Source organism: Phyllobates terribilis, unplaced genomic scaffold, assembly GCF_046119375.1.
Source record: "Phyllobates terribilis strain yellow unplaced genomic scaffold, ASM4611937v1 Scaffold_4__5_contigs__length_816908805, whole genome shotgun sequence".
NCBI lineage: Eukaryota > Metazoa > Chordata > Amphibia > Anura > Dendrobatidae > Phyllobates > Phyllobates terribilis.
In genome coordinates this window covers 690,642,225-690,657,224 of record NW_027362764.1, presented here as the reverse complement: position 1 = coordinate 690,657,224, position 15,000 = coordinate 690,642,225, and the positions used below count along the sequence as shown (strand labels likewise).

At 52.0% G+C, this 15,000-nt stretch overlaps 5 non-coding genes and 3 pseudogenes across 5 annotated transcripts; all 8 read right to left on the bottom strand.

Annotated features, from left to right (window-relative positions):
* LOC141268021 (5S ribosomal RNA) overlaps positions 1 to 83 on the bottom strand; it is a 119-nt pseudogene extending 36 nt beyond the window's left edge.
* A 1,675-nt stretch (positions 84 to 1,758) lies between these two features.
* LOC141267932 (5S ribosomal RNA) lies at positions 1,759 to 1,877 on the bottom strand (annotated as a pseudogene).
* A 1,690-nt stretch (positions 1,878 to 3,567) lies between these two features.
* Positions 3,568 to 3,686, bottom strand: LOC141266416 (5S ribosomal RNA). The gene has a single exon (XR_012320454.1). It is a non-coding gene; the product is annotated as a 5S ribosomal RNA (ribosomal RNA).
* Positions 3,687 to 5,361: 1,675 nt separating this feature from the next.
* On the bottom strand, positions 5,362 to 5,480 carry LOC141267931 (5S ribosomal RNA; annotated as a pseudogene).
* A 1,690-nt stretch (positions 5,481 to 7,170) lies between these two features.
* LOC141267279 (5S ribosomal RNA) lies at positions 7,171 to 7,289 on the bottom strand. The gene has a single exon (XR_012321288.1). It is a non-coding gene; the product is annotated as a 5S ribosomal RNA (ribosomal RNA).
* A 1,667-nt stretch (positions 7,290 to 8,956) lies between these two features.
* LOC141266415 (5S ribosomal RNA) lies at positions 8,957 to 9,075 on the bottom strand. The gene has a single exon (XR_012320453.1). It is a non-coding gene; the product is annotated as a 5S ribosomal RNA (ribosomal RNA).
* A 1,706-nt stretch (positions 9,076 to 10,781) lies between these two features.
* Positions 10,782 to 10,905, bottom strand: LOC141266699 (5S ribosomal RNA). The gene has a single exon (XR_012320727.1). It is a non-coding gene; the product is annotated as a 5S ribosomal RNA (ribosomal RNA).
* Positions 10,906 to 14,744: 3,839 nt separating this feature from the next.
* Positions 14,745 to 14,863, bottom strand: LOC141267081 (5S ribosomal RNA). Its single transcript, XR_012321096.1, has one exon. It is a non-coding gene; the product is annotated as a 5S ribosomal RNA (ribosomal RNA).
* Between the last annotated feature and the right edge of the window lie 137 nt (positions 14,864 to 15,000).

Below are 15,000 nucleotides of genomic sequence, written 5' to 3'. Positions count from 1 at the left end.
TCCAAGTACTAACCAGGCCTGCCCCTGCTTAGCTTCCAAGATTAGACAAGATTGGGCGTGTTCAGGGTGGTGTGGCCGTAGGCATTCAAAGGCCTCTCACTTGCTGCTTTTCTACTTTGACGTCCGGTTGCCGGCTGCCCTTTCCAGTGCTTAGTGAGACAAGGTGCTTTTGTGCTTTCCTTTCTCTTCACTTTTTTGCTGGCTCCTTAAAAAGGTCTTGTAGACAGAACGCCCCGCTCAGAGCCGCTGAGCTCACTGATCGGCTGCCGCGCTGTCGACGGAACGTCAGCGTCGCGGCCAATGCCACAGGCCGGGAGCAGCGGCGAGACTCACCGGTAGACCTGGGTAGGGTGAGTAGAGGGCGGTTAGTTGCTTTCTAGATTAACTTTTAATGAAAGGGAGCAACCCTTTTGACTGTCTGCAGCGCGCCGTACCTAGGAAGCGCACACTCACACACAGCGAGCATGCACAAGTTGCTCGCACGAGATCACATTCCCTATTTGCACCTGCAGCTTTTCCGCCACCATGCGTCAGACTCTCCTGCCTGTCTTATTATTATTTCAGGGCCTTAGCAGGAACCACCCCCTCAATTCCCTCCCGCTCCTTCCTAGCACTGAGGTTAGCTCCTGGGCAGCTGTCTGATTGGGTTAGTTACACAAGCTTCTTTGAAGAAGAAGACGTTACTTCTGCTGGCCCTCGTTAGGCGGTCGCCCTCTAAAACCATCCCCTGGGCAGCTGCTGAAAGCCTGGCCCCTTCACAGCGCGAGATGCATTTAACGCCATCATTTGCATACGGCCGGCTGCGGGGTCAATAAGCACTCCTAGCCGTGGCAAGGAGCTCAGTGTGAGGCCTGGTAGAGGCGGCGGGGTTGCGTCCTTATCTTAGAGGTCTTGGGGGGCTTGGGAGGCTTGGGAGGCTTGGGACTTCCAGCCTCTACTTTACGTAAGGTCGGTGTCCAGCAAGGCGCCACTCCATGCTAGCCGAGCTGGGCAAGATGGCAAAACGTCATCAAAATTGTCTACAATACCTGGTGTTCTCAGGAGGTGTCCCAACCAAGTATTTCCGAACCCATCTCTGCTTTGCTTCCGAGATCGGACGTATCCAAGGTGGTATGGCCAGTAGACGCTGCTTGGCCCATCGCCCGGCCAGCCTTCCTCAGGCTCGCGTGGGGCGGTCTCCGAAGGACCGATGCATAGGCTGTGCCGTCCCTATAGGTGTTGTTTGTTGAGCAATGAAACACCTGCCGCATCAGATGTGTTTAAAAATGGCTCGGCGCAGGGTCTCCTGCAGGCTAAACCGTTCATCGCGGGGATGTGACAGAAAGAGCAAGCTGGACCCGCAACTAGGGGTGGAGCGAAACGCCCAGGAGTGAATGAAGGAAGAGGGTGAGATGGTTGCGAGTGAATTTGAGCTGCTCTTCGGGGGGGTCGTGTGGCCTCCAAAGGTGTTTTGCTTGGGTTGTGCTGTAAACTGGCCTCCAGGTTACCGGCGGCTGCCTCCAGGTCAGCGGTGGTTGCCTCCAGTCAGCCGGGAGTCGCTGGTCCTGGTGAAAAGAAGCCTAGTATTAAAAGTAAATAAGCAACAATGCTGGAGGCCCACGGTGATGAGAAGGATGCTGGTATTTTGCAAGGATTAAATAGCGCAAGAGAGAAAGCAAATGAAAAGAAGAAAGGAGCATGTGTGCGCTTGTGAAAAAAGGAATGGAAAAAAGGCATAGAGGAGAGTGACCACTGCTTGTGGAAGTAAGAAAAAGCAGAAGCCTACAGCACCTGGTATTCCCAGGCGGTCTCCCATCCAAGTACTAACCAGGCCTGACCCTGCTTAGCTTCTGAGATCAGACAAGATAGGGCGTGTTCAAGGTGGTGTGGCCGTAGGCAGAGACAGGGCTCTCACTTGCTGCTTTTCTACTTTGACGTCCGGTTGCCGGCTGCCCTTTCCAGTCCTTAGTGAGACAAGGTGCTTTTGTGCTTTCCTTTCTCTTCACTTTTTTGCTGGCTCCTTAAAAAGGTCTTGTAGACAGAACGCCCCGCTCAGAGCCGCTGAGCTCACTGATCGGCTGCCGCGCTGTCGATGGAACGTAAGCGTCGAGGCCAATGCCACAGGCCGGGAGCAGCGGCGAGACTCACCGGTAGACCTGGGTAAGGTGAGTAGAGCGTGGTTAGTTGCTTTCTAGATTAACTTTTAATAAAAGGGAGCAACCCTTTTGACTGTCTGCAGCGCGCCGTACCTAGGAAGCGCACACTCACACACAGCGAGCATGCACAAGTTGCTCGCACGAGACCACATTCCCTATTTGCACCTGCAGCTTTTCCGCCACCATGCGTCAGACTCTCCTGCCTGTCTTATTATTATTTCAGGGCCTTAGCAGTAACCACCCCCTCAATTCCCTCCCGCTCCTTCCTAGCACTGAGGTTAGCTCCTGGGCAGCTGTCTGATTGGGTTAGTTACACAAGCTTCTTTGAAGAAGAAGACGTTACTTCTGCTGGCCCTCGTTAGGCGGTCGCCCTCTAAAACCATCCCCTGGGCAGCTGCTGAAAGCCTGGCCCCTTCACAGCGCGAGATGCTTTTAACGCCATCATTTGCATACGGCCGGCTGCGGGGTCAATAAGCACTCCTAGCCGTGGCAAGGAGCTCGGTGTGAGGCCTGGTAGAGGCGGCGGGGTTGCGTCCTTATCTTAGAGGTCTTGGGGGGCTTGGGAGGCTTGGGACTTCCAGCCTCTACTTTACGTAAGGTCGGTGTCCAGCAAGGCGCCACTCCATGCTAGCCGAGCTGGGCAAGATGGCAAAACGTCATCAAAATTGTCTACAATACCTGGTGTTCTCAGGAGGTGTCCCAACCAAGTATTTCCAAACCCATCTCTGCTTTGCTTCCGAGATCGGACGTATCCAAGGTGGTATGGCCAGTAGACGCTGCTTGGCCCATCGACCGGCCAGCCTTCCTCAGGCTCACGTGGGGACGAGAACTCTGGCCGTTCTGGGGCGGTCTCCGAAGGACCGATGCATAGGCTGTGCCGTCCCTATAGGTGTTGTTTGTTGAGCAATGAAACACCTGCCGCATCAGATGTGTTTAAAAATGACTCGGCGCAGGGTCTCCTGCAGGCTAAACCGTTCATCGCGGGGATGTGACAGAAAGAGCAAGCTGGACCCGCAACTAGGGGTGGAGCGAAACGCCCAGGAGTGAATGAAGGAAGAGGGTGAGATGGTTGCGAGTGAATTTGAGCTGCTCTTTGGGGGGGTCGTGTGGCCTCCAAAGGTGTTTTGCTTGGGTTGTGCTGTAAACTGGCCTCCAGGTTACCGGTGGTTGCCTCCAGGTCAGCGGTGGTTGCCTCCAGTCATGCGGGAGTCGCTGGTCCTGGTGAAAAGAAGCCTAGTATTAAAAGTAAATAAGCAACAATGCTGGAGGCCCACGGTGATGAGAAGGATGCTGGTATTTTGCAAGGATTAAATAGCGCAAGAGAGAAAGCAAATGAAAAGAAGAAAGGAGCATGTGTGCGCTTGTGAAAAAAGGAATGGAAAAAAGGCATAGAGGAGAGTGACCCCTGCTTGTGGAAGTAAGAAAAAGCAAAAGCGTACAGCACCTGGTATTCCCAGGCGGTCTCCCATCCAAGTACTAACCAGGCCCAACCCTGCTTAGCTTCTGAGATCAGACGAGATCAGGCGTGTTTAGGATGGTGTGGCCGTAGGCAGACACAGGCCTCTCACTTGTTGCTTTTCTACTTTGACGTCCGGTTGCCGGCTGCCATTTCCAGTGCTTAGTAAGACAAGGTGCTTTTGTGCTTTCCTTTCTCTTCACTTTTTTGCTGGCTCCTTAAAAAGGTCTTGTAGACAGAACGCCCCGCTCAGAGCCGCTGAGCTCACTGATCGGCTGCCGCGCTGTCGACGGAACGTAAGCGTCGAGGCCAATGCCACAGGCCGGGAGCAGCGGCGAGACTCACCGGTAGACCTGGGTAGGGTGAGTAGAGCGCGGTTAGTTGCTTTCTAGATTAACTTTTAATGAAAGGGAGCAACCCTTTTGACTGTCTGCAGCGCGCCGTACCTAGGAAGCGCACACTCACACACAGCGAGCATGCACAAGTTGCTCGCACGAGACCACATTCCCTATTTGCACCTGCAGCTTTTCCGCCACCATGCGTCAGACTCTCCTGCCTGTCTTATTATTATTTCAGGGCCTTAGCAGTAACCACCCCCTCAATTCCCTCCCGCTCCTTCCTAGCACTGAGGTTAGCTCCTGGGCAGCTGTCTGATTGGGTTAGTTACACAAGCTTCTTTGAAGAAGAAGACGTTACTTCTGCTGGCCCTCGTTAGGCGGTCGCCCTCTAAAACCATCCCCTGGGCAGCTGCTGAAAGCCTGGCCCCTTCACAGCGCGAGATGCTTTTAACGCCATCATTTGCATACGGCCGGCTGCGGGGTCAATAAGCACTCCTAGCCGTGGCAAGGAACTCGGTGTGAGGCCTGGTAGAGGCGGCGGGGTTGCGTCCTTATCTTAGAGGTCTTGGGGGGCTTGGGAGGCTTGGGAGGCTTGGGACTTCCAGCCTCTACTTTACGTAAGGTCGGTGTCCAGCAAGGCGCCACTCCATGCTAGCCGAGCTGGGCAAGATGGCAAAACGTCATCAAAATTGTCTACAATACCTGGTGTTCTCAGGAGGTGTCCCAACCAAGTATTTCCGAACCCATCTCTGCTTTGCTTCCGAGATCGGACGTATCCAAGGTGGTATGGCCAGTAGACGCTGCTTGGCCCATCGCCCGGCCAGCCTTCCTCAGGCTCGCGTGGGGCGGTCTCCGAAGGACCGATGCATAGGCTGTGCCGTCCCTATAGGTGTTGTTTGTTGAGCAATGAAACACCTGCCGCATCAGATGTGTTTAAAAATGGCTCGGCGCAGGGTCTCCTGCAGGCTAAACCGTTCATCGCGGGGATGTGACAGAAAGAGCAAGCTGGACCCGCAACTAGGGGTGGAGCGAAACGCCCAGGAGTGAATGAAGGAAGAGGGTGAGATGGTTGCGAGTGAATTTGAGCTGCTCTTCGGGGGGGTCGTGTGGCCTCCAAAGGTGTTTTGCTTGGGTTGTGCTGTAAACTGGCCTCCAGGTTACCGGCGGCTGCCTCCAGGTCAGCGGTGGTTGCCTCCAGTCAGCCGGGAGTCGCTGGTCCTGGTGAAAAGAAGCCTAGTATTAAAAGTAAATAAGCAACAATGCTGGAGGCCCACGGTGATGAGAAGGATGCTGGTATTTTGCAAGGATTAAATAGCGCAAGAGAGAAAGCAAATGAAAAGAAGAAAGGAGCATGTGTGCGCTTGTGAAAAAAGGAATGGAAAAAAGGCATAGAGGAGAGTGACCACTGCTTGTGGAAGTAAGAAAAAGCAGAAGCCTACAGCACCTGGTATTCCCAGGCGGTCTCCCATCCAAGTACTAACCAGGCCTGACCCTGCTTAGCTTCTGAGATCAGACAAGATAGGGCGTGTTCAAGGTGGTGTGGCCGTAGGCAGAGACAGGGCTCTCACTTGCTGCTTTTCTACTTTGACGTCCGGTTGCCGGCTGCCCTTTCCAGTCCTTAGTGAGACAAGGTGCTTTTGTGCTTTCCTTTCTCTTCACTTTTTTGCTGGCTCCTTAAAAAGGTCTTGTAGACAGAACGCCCCGCTCAGAGCCGCTGAGCTCACTGATCGGCTGCCGCGCTGTCGATGGAACATAAGCGTCGAGGCCAATGCCACAGGCCGGGAGCAGCGGCGAGACTCACCGGTAGACCTGGGTAAGGTGAGTAGAGCGTGGTTAGTTGCTTTCTAGATTAACTTTTAATAAAAGGGAGCAACCCTTTTGACTGTCTGCAGCGCGCCGTACCTAGGAAGCGCACACTCACACACAGCGAGCATGCACAAGTTGCTCGCACGAGACCACATTCCCTATTTGCACCTGCAGCTTTTCCGCCACCATGCGTCAGACTCTCCTGCCTGTCTTATTATTATTTCAGGGCCTTAGCAGTAACCACCCCCTCAATTCCCTCCCGCTCCTTCCTAGCACTGAGGTTAGCTCCTGGGCAGCTGTCTGATTGGGTTAGTTACACAAGCTTCTTTGAAGAAGAAGACGTTACTTCTGCTGGCCCTCGTTAGGCGGTCGCCCTCTAAAACCATCCCCTGGGCAGCTGCTGAAAGCCTGGCCCCTTCACAGCGCGAGATGCTGTTAACGCCATCATTTGCATACGGCCGGCTGCGGGGTCAATAAGCACTCCTAGCCGTGGCAAGGAGCTCGGTGTGAGGCCTGGTAGAGGCGGCGGGGTTGCGTCCTTATCTTAGAGGTCTTGGGGGGCTTGGGAGGCTTGGGACTTCCAGCCTCTACTTTACGTAAGGTCGGTGTCCAGCAAGGCGCCACTCCATGCTAGCCGAGCTGGGCAAGATGGCAAAACGTCATCAAAATTGTCTACAATACCTGGTGTTCTCAGGAGGTGTCCCAACCAAGTATTTCCGAACCCATCTCTGCTTTGCTTCCGAGATCGGACGTATCCAAGGTGGTATGGCCAGTAGACGCTGCTTGGCCCATCGACCGGCCAGCCTTCCTCAGGCTCACGTGGGGACGAGAACTCTGGCCGTTCTGGGGCGGTCTCCGAAGGACCGATGCATAGGCTGTGCCGTCCCTATAGGTGTTGTTTGTTGAGCAATGAAACACCTGCCGCATCAGATGTGTTTAAAAATGACTCGGCGCAGGGTCTCCTGCAGGCTAAACCGTTCATCGCGGGGATGTGACAGAAAGAGCAAGCTGGACCCGCAACTAGGGGTGGAGCGAAACGCCCAGGAGTGAATGAAGGAAGAGGGTGAGATGGTTGCGAGTGAATTTGAGCTGCTCTTTGGGGGGGTCGTGTGGCCTCCAAAGGTGTTTTGCTTGGGTTGTGCTGTAAACTGGCCTCCAGGTTACCGGTGGTTGACTCCAGGTCAGCGGTGGTTGCCTCCAGTCAGCCGGGAGTCGCTGGTCCTGGTGAAAAGAAGCCTAGTATTAAAAGTAAATAAGCAACAATGCTGGAGGCCCACGGTGATGAGAAGGATGCTGGTATTTTGCAAGGATTAAATAGCGCAAGAGAGAAAGCAAATGAAAAGAAGAAAGGAGCATGTGTGCGCTTGTGAAAAAAGGAATGGAAACAAGGCATAGAGGAGAGTGACCCCTGCTTGTGGAAGTAAGAAAAAGCAGAAGCCTACAGCACCTGGTATTCCCAGGTGGTCTCCCATCCAAGTACTAACCAGGCCTGACCCTGCTTAGCTTCTGAGATCAGACGAGATAGGGCGTGTTCAGAGTGGTGTGGCCGTAGGCAGAGACAGGCCTCTCAATTGCTGCTTTTCTACTTTGACGTCCGGCTGCCGGCTGCCCTTTCCAATGCTTAGTGAGACAAGGTGCTTTTGTGCTTTCCTTTCTCTTCACTTTTTTGCTGGCTCCTTAAAAAGGTCTTGTAGACAGAACGCCCCGCTCAGAGCCGCTGAGCTCACTGATCGGCTGCCGCGCTGTCGACGGAACGTAAGCGTCGCGGCCAATGCCACAGGCCGGGAGCAGCGGCGAGACTCACCGGTAGACCTGGGTAGGGTGAGTAGAGCGCGGTTAGTTGCTTTCTAGATTAACTTTTAATGAAAGGGAGCAACCCTTTTGACTGTCTGCAGCGCGCCGTACCTAGGAAGCGCACACTCACACACAGCGAGCATGCACAAGTTGCTCGCACGAGACCACATTCCCTATTTGCACCTGCAGCTTTTCCGCCACCATGCGTCAGACTCTCCTGCCTGTCTTATTATTATTTCAGGGCCTTAGCAGTAACCACCCCCTCAATTCCCTCCCGCTCCTTCCTAGCACTGAGGTTAGCTCCTGGGCAGCTGTCTGATTGGGTTAGTTACACAAGCTTCTTTGAAGAAGAAGACGTTACTTCTGCTGGCCCTCGTTAGGCGGTCGCCCTCTAAAACCATCCCCTGGGCAGCTGCTGAAAGCCTGGCCCCTTCACAGCGCGAGATGCTTTTAACGCCATCATTTGCATACGGCCGGCTGCGGGGTCAATAAGCACTCCTAGCCGTGGCAAGGAGCTCGGTGTGAGGCCTGGTAGAGGCGGCGGGGTTGCGTCCTTATCTTAGAGGTCTTGGGGTGCTTGGGAGGCTTGGGACTTCCAGCCTCTACTTTACGTAAGGTCGGTGTCCAGCAAGGCGCCACTCCATGCTAGCCGAGCTGGGCAAGATGGCAAAACGTCATCAAAATTGTCTACAATACCTGGTGTTCTCAGGAGGTGTCCCAACCAAGTATTTCCGAACCCATCTCTGCTTTGCTTCCGAGATCAGACATATCCAAGGTGGTATGGCCAGTAGACGCTGCTTGGCCCATCGCCCGGCCAGCCTTCCTCAGGCTCGCGTGGGGGCGGTCTCCGAAGGACCGATGCATAGGCTGTGCCGTCCCTATAGGTGTTGTTTGTTGAGCAATGAAACACCTGCCGCATCAGATGTGTTTAAAAATGGCTCGGCGCAGGGTCTCCTGCAGGCTAAACCGTTCATCACGGGGATGTGACAGAAAGAGCAAGCTGGACCCGCAACTTGGGGTGGAGCGAAACGCCCAGGAGTGAATGAAGGAAGAGGGTGAGATGGTTGCGAGTGAATTTGAGCTGCTCTTCGATGGGGTCGTGTGTCCTGCAAAGGTGTTTTGCTTGGGTTGTGCTGTAAACTGGCCTCCAGGTTACCGGTGGTTGCCTCCAGGTCAGCGGTGGTTGCCTCCAGTCATGCGGGAGTCGCTGGTCCTGGTGAAAAGAAGCCTAGTATTAAAAGTAAATAAGCAACAATGCTGGAGGCCCACGGTGATGAGAAGGATGCTGGTATTTTGCAAGGATTAAATAGCGCAAGAGAGAAAGCAAATGAAAAGAAGAAAGGAGCATGTGTGCGCTTGTGAAAAAAGGAATGGAAAAAAGGCATAGAGGAGAGTGACCCCTGCTTGTGGAAGTAAGAAAAAGCAAAAGCGTACAGCACCTGGTATTCCCAGGCGGTCTCCCATCCAAGTACTAACCAGGCCCAACCCTGCTTAGCTTCTGAGATCAGACGAGATCAGGCGTGTTTAGGATGGTGTGGCCGTAGGCAGACACAGGCCTCTCACTTGTTGCTTTTCTACTTTGACGTCCGGTTGCCGGCTGCCATTTCCAGTGCTTAGTAAGACAAGGTGCTTTTGTGCTTTCCTTTCTCTTCACTTTTTTGCTGGCTCCTTAAAAAGGTCTTGTAGACAGAACGCCCCGCTCAGAGCCGCTGAGCTCACTGATCGGCTGCCGCGCTGTCGACGGAACGTCAGCGTCGCGGCCAATGCCACAGGCCGGGAGCTGCGGCGAGACTCACCGGTAGACCTGGGTAGGGTGAGTAGAGCGCGGTTAGTTGCTTTCTAATAGCTTGCAGCCGCGGATTAACTTTTAATGAAAGGGAGCAACCCTTTTGACTGTCTGCAGCGCGCCGTACCTAGGAAGCGCACACTCACACACAGCGAGCATGCACAAGTTGCTCGCACGAGACCACATTCCCTATTTGCACCTGCAGCTTTTCCGCCACCATGCGTCAGACTCTCCTGCCTCTCTTATTATTATTTCAGGGCCTTAGCAGGAACCACCCCCTCAATTCCCTCCCGCTCCTTCCTAGCACTGAGGTTAGCTCCTGGGCAGCTGTCTGATTGGGTTAGTTACACAAGCTTCTTTGAAGAAGAAGACGTTACTTCTGCTGGCCCTCGTTAGGCGGTCGCCCTCTAAAACCATCCCCTGGGCAGCTGCTGAAAGCCTGGCCCCTTCACAGCGCGAGATGCTTTTAACGCCATCATTTGCATACGGCCGGCTGCGGGGTCAATAAGCACTCCTAGCCGTGGCAAGGAGCTCGGTGTGAGGCCTGGTTGAGGCGGCGGGGTTGCGTCCTTATCTTAGAGGTCTTGGGGGGCTTGGGAGGCTTGGGACTTCCAGCCTCTACTTTACGTAAGGTCGGTGTCCAGCAAGGCGCCACTCAATGCTAGCCGAGCTGGGCAAGATGGCAAAACGTCATCAAAATTGTCTACAATACCTGGTGTTCTCAGGAGGTGTCCCAACCAAGTATTTCCGAACCCATCTCTGCTTTGCTTCCGAGATCGGACGTATCCAAGGTGGTATGGCCAGTAGACGCTGCTTGGCCCATCGCCCGGCCAGCCTTCCTCAGGCTCGCGTGGGGACGAGAACTCTGGCCGTTCTGGGGCGGTCTCCGAAGGACCGATGCATAGGCTGTGCCGTCCCTATAGGTGTTGTTTGTTGAGCAATGAAACACCTGCCGCATCAGATGTGTTTAAAAATGGCTCGGCGCAGGGTCTCCTGCAGGCTAAACCGTTCATCGCAGGGATGTGACAGAAAGAGCAAGCTGGACCCGCAACTAGGGGTGGAGCGAAACGCCCAGGAGTGAATGAAGGAAGAGGGTGAGATGGTTGCGAGTGAATTTGAGCTGCTCTTCGGGGGGGTCGTGTGGCCTGCAAAGGTGTTTTGCTTGGGTTGTGCTGTAAACTGGCCTCCAGGTTACCGGTGGTTGCCTCCAGGTCAGCGGTGGTTGCCTCCAGTCATGCGGGAGTCGCTGGTCCTGGTGAAAAGAAGCCTAGTATTAAAAGTAAATAAGCAACAATGCTGGAGGCCCACGGTGATGAGAAGGATGCTGGTATTTTGCAAGGATTAAATAGCGCAAGAGAGAAAGCAAATGAAAAGAAGAAAGGAGCATGTGTGCGCTTGTGAAAAAAGGAATGGAAAAAAGGCATAGAGGAGAGTGACCCCTGCTTGTGGAAGTAAGAAAAAGCAAAAGCCTACAGCACCTGGTATTCCCAGGCAGTCTCCTATCCAAGTACTAACCAGGCCAGGCCCAACCCTGCTTAGCTTCCGAGATCAGACGAGATCGGGCGTGTTCAGGGTGGTGTGGCCGTAGGCAGAGACAGGCCTCTCACTTGCTGCTTTTCTACTGTGACGTCCGGTTGCCGGCTGCCCTTTCCAGTGCTTAGTAAGACAAGGTGCTTTTGTGCTTTCCTTTCTCTTCACTTTTTTGCTGGCTCCTTAAAAAAGTCTTGTAGACAGAACGCCCCGCTCAGAGCCGCTGAGCTCACTGATCGGCTGCTGCGCTGTCGACGGAACGTCAGCGTCGCGGCCAATGCCACAGGCCGGGAGCAGCGGCGAGACTCACCGGTAGACCTGGGTAGGGTGAGTAGAGCGCGGTTAGTTGCCTTCTAATAGCCTGCAGCCGGGGATTAACTTTTAATGAAAGGGAGCAACCCTTTTGACTGTCTGCAGCGCGCCGTACCTAGGAAGCGCACACTCACACACAGCGAGCATGCACAAGTTGCTCGCACGAGACCACATTCCCTATTTGCACCTGCAGCTTTTCCGCCACCATACGTCAGACTCTCCTGCCTCTCTTATTATTATTTCAGGGCCTTAGCAGGAACCACCCCCTCAATTCCCTCCCGCTCCTTCCTAGCACTGAGGTTAGCTCCTGGGCAGCTGTCTGATTGGGTTAGTTACACAAGCTTCTTTGAAGAAGAAGACGTTACTTCTGCTGGCCCTCGTTAGGCGGTCGCCCTCTAAAACCATCCCCTGGGCAGCTGCTGAAAGCCTGGCCCCTTCACAGCGCGAGATGCTTTTAACGCCATCATTTGCATACGGCCGGCTGCGGGGTCAATAAGCACTCCTAGCCGTGGCAAGGAGCTCAGTGTGAGGCCTGGTAGAGGCGGCGGGGTTGCGTCCTTATCATAGAATCATAGAATCATAGAATGGTAGAGTTGGAAGGGACCTCCTGGGTCATCTGGTCCAACCCCCTGCTCAAAGCAGGATTCACTAGATCATCTCAGACAGATGTCTGTCCAGCCTCTGTTTGAAGACGTCCATTGAAGGGGAACTCACCACCTCTCGTGGCAGCCTGTTCCACTCATTAATCACCCTGTCAAAAAGTTTTTTCTAATATCTAATCTGTGTCTCCTCCCATTTAGTTTCATCCCATTGCTTCTAGTCTTTCCTTGTGCAAATGAGAATAAAGATGATCCTTCTACAATGTGACAGCCCTTGACATATTTGTAGACAGCTATTAAGTCTCCTCTCAGTCTTCTTTTTTGCAAGCTAAACATTCCCAAATCCTGCAACCGTTCCTCATAGGACATGGTTTGCAGACCAGTCACCATTCTGGTCGCTCTTCTCTGAACTTGCTCCAGTTTGTCTATGTCTTTTTTAAAATGTGGTGCCCAAAACTGTACACAGTATTCCAGATGAGGTCTGACCAAAGAGGAGTAAAGACCCATAATGACTTCACGTGATCTAGACTGTATGCTTCTGTTAATACATCCCAGAATTGTATTTGCCTTTTTTGCTGCTGCATCACACTGTTGACTCATGTTCAGTCTATGATCTATTAGTATACCTAAGTCTTTTTCACATGTACTGTTGCTTAGCTCTATTCCTCCCATTCTGTATATGCTTTTTTCATTTTTATTGCCCAGATGTAGTACTTTGCATTTTTCCCTGTTAAAAACCATTCTGTTGGTTGCTGCCCACTGCTCCAGTTTATTTAGGTCTTTTTGAATCCTCTCTCTCTCTCTTCTCTAGTATTAGCTATCCCTCCTAGCTTTGTGTCATCAGCAAATTTAATCAGTTTACCCTCAATTCCTTCATCTAAATCATTGATAAAGATGTTGAACAATACAGGTCCCAGGACGGAGCCCTGTGGTACCCCACTTGAGACATTCATCCAGCTGGATGTGAAGCCATTTACAACCACCCTTTGAGTCCGATCACTAAGCCAGTTATGAATCCACCTAACAGTTGCCTGGTCCATTGCATACTTGGTCATTTTGTCAATAAGGATGGTGTGAGATACTTTGTCAAATGCTTTGCTGAAGTCAAGATATACTGTATCTACAGCATTTCCCTGATCCACCCAGTCAGTGATTCTGTCATAGAAGGAAATTAAGTTAGTCTGACATGACTTGTTAGTTACAAACCCATGCTGACTCTGGTTAATCACTTCATTCTTATCCATGTACTTACATACATGTTGTTTAATAATTTGTTCAAAGATCTTTCCTGGTATAGAAGTCAGACTCACCGGCCTATAGTTCCCTGGGTCCACCTTCTTCCCCTTTTTGAAGATAGGAACAACATTTGCTCTTCTCCAGTCTTCTGGGACTTCTCCTGTTCTCCAAGAATTTTCAAAGATTATGGAGAGTGGTTCTAAAATTTCTTCTACGATCTCCTTCAGTACTCTGGGGTGTAATTCATCTGGACCTGGAGACTTGAACTCATTTATGTTAGCTAAATATTCCCTCACAAGCTTTCTGTTTACAGATAACTTGGATTCCTCTATTCCTTTAAAAGGACAGTGAAGATCAGTTGATGTTACATTTTCTTTCTGAGGGAAAACAGATGCAAAATAGGAATTAAAAAGTTCGGCCTTCTCAACATCCTCTCTTACCATTTCTCCATTTTCATCCTGTAAAAATCCTATAGCATCTTTGACTTTTCTTTTACTTTTGACATACCCCCAAAATCCTTTTTTATTGCTTTTGACATCTCTTGCAAGCCTTAATTCATTGTCAGCTTTAGCTAACCTGATACGTGCCCTGCAGGATCTGCAGACTGCATTATAATCTTCTTTAGATATGCCTCCCTCTTTCCATTTAATAAACATTTCTTTCTTTCTTTTTAGCATGTGTTTAAGTTCTGTGTTCATCCATCCTGGTTTCCTTAAATGCTTCCCATTCTTCCTACTTTTCGGGATTGTTAACGATTGTGCTTTGAGAATCTCATTTTTAAAAATTTCCCATCCTTCCTGGACATTTTTGTCCTTAAGGACATCCAGCCATTGGATCCCTCCTATTCTCTTTCTGAGTCTCTTAGAGGTCTTGGGGGGCTTGGGAGGCTTGGGACTTCCAGCCTCTACTTTACGTAAGGTCGGTGTCCAGCAAGGCGCCACTCAATGCTAGCCGAGCTGGGCAAGATGGCAAAACGTCATCAAAATTGTCTACAATACCTGGTGTTCTCAGGAGGTGTCCCAACCAAGTATTTCCGAACCCATCTCTGCTTTGCTTCCGAGATCGGACGTATCCAAGGTGGTATGGCCAGTAGACGCTGCTTGGCCCATCGCCCGGCCAGCCTTCCTCAGGCTCGCGTGGGGACGAGAACTCTGGCCGTTCTGGGGCGGTCTCCGAAGGACCGATGCATAGGCTGTGCCGTCCCTATAGGTGTTGTTTGTTGAGCAATGAAACACCTGCCGCATCAGATGTGTTTAAAAATGGCTCGGCGCAGGGTCTCCTGCAGGCTAAACCGTTCATCGCGGGGATGTGACAGAAAGAGCAAGCTGGACCCGCAACTTGGGGTGGAGCGAAACGCCCAGGAGTGAATGAAGGAAGAGGGTGAGATGGTTGCGAGTGAATTTGAGCTGCTCTTCGGGGGGGTTGTGTGGCCTGCAAAGGTGTTTTGCTTGGGTTGTGCTGTAAACTGGCCTCCAGGTTACCGGTGGTTGCCTCCAGGTCAGCGGTGGTTCCCTCCAGTCATGCGGGAGTCGCTGGTCCTGGTGAAAAGAAGCCTAGTATTAAAAGTAAATAAGCAACAATGCTGGAGGCCCACGGTGATGAGAAGGATGCTGGTATTTTGCAAGGATTAAATAGCGCAAGAGAGAAAGCAAATGAAAAGAAGAAAGGAGCATGTGTGCGCTTGTGAAAAAAGGAATGGAAAAAAGGCATAGAGGAGAGTGACCCCTGCTGGTGGAAGTAAGAAAAAGCAAAAGCCTACAGCACCTGGTATTCCCAGGTGGTCTCCCATCCAAGTACTAACCAGGCCCAACCCTGCTTAGCTTCCAAGATCAGACGAGATCGGGCGTGTTCAGGGTGGTGTGGCCGTAGGCAGAGACAGGCCTCTCACTTGCTGCTTTTCCACTTTGACGTCCGGTTGCCGGCTGCCCTTTCCAGTGCTTAGTAAGACAAGGTGCTTTTGTGCTTTCCTTTCTCTTCACTTTTTTGCTGGCTCCTTAAAAAGGTCTTG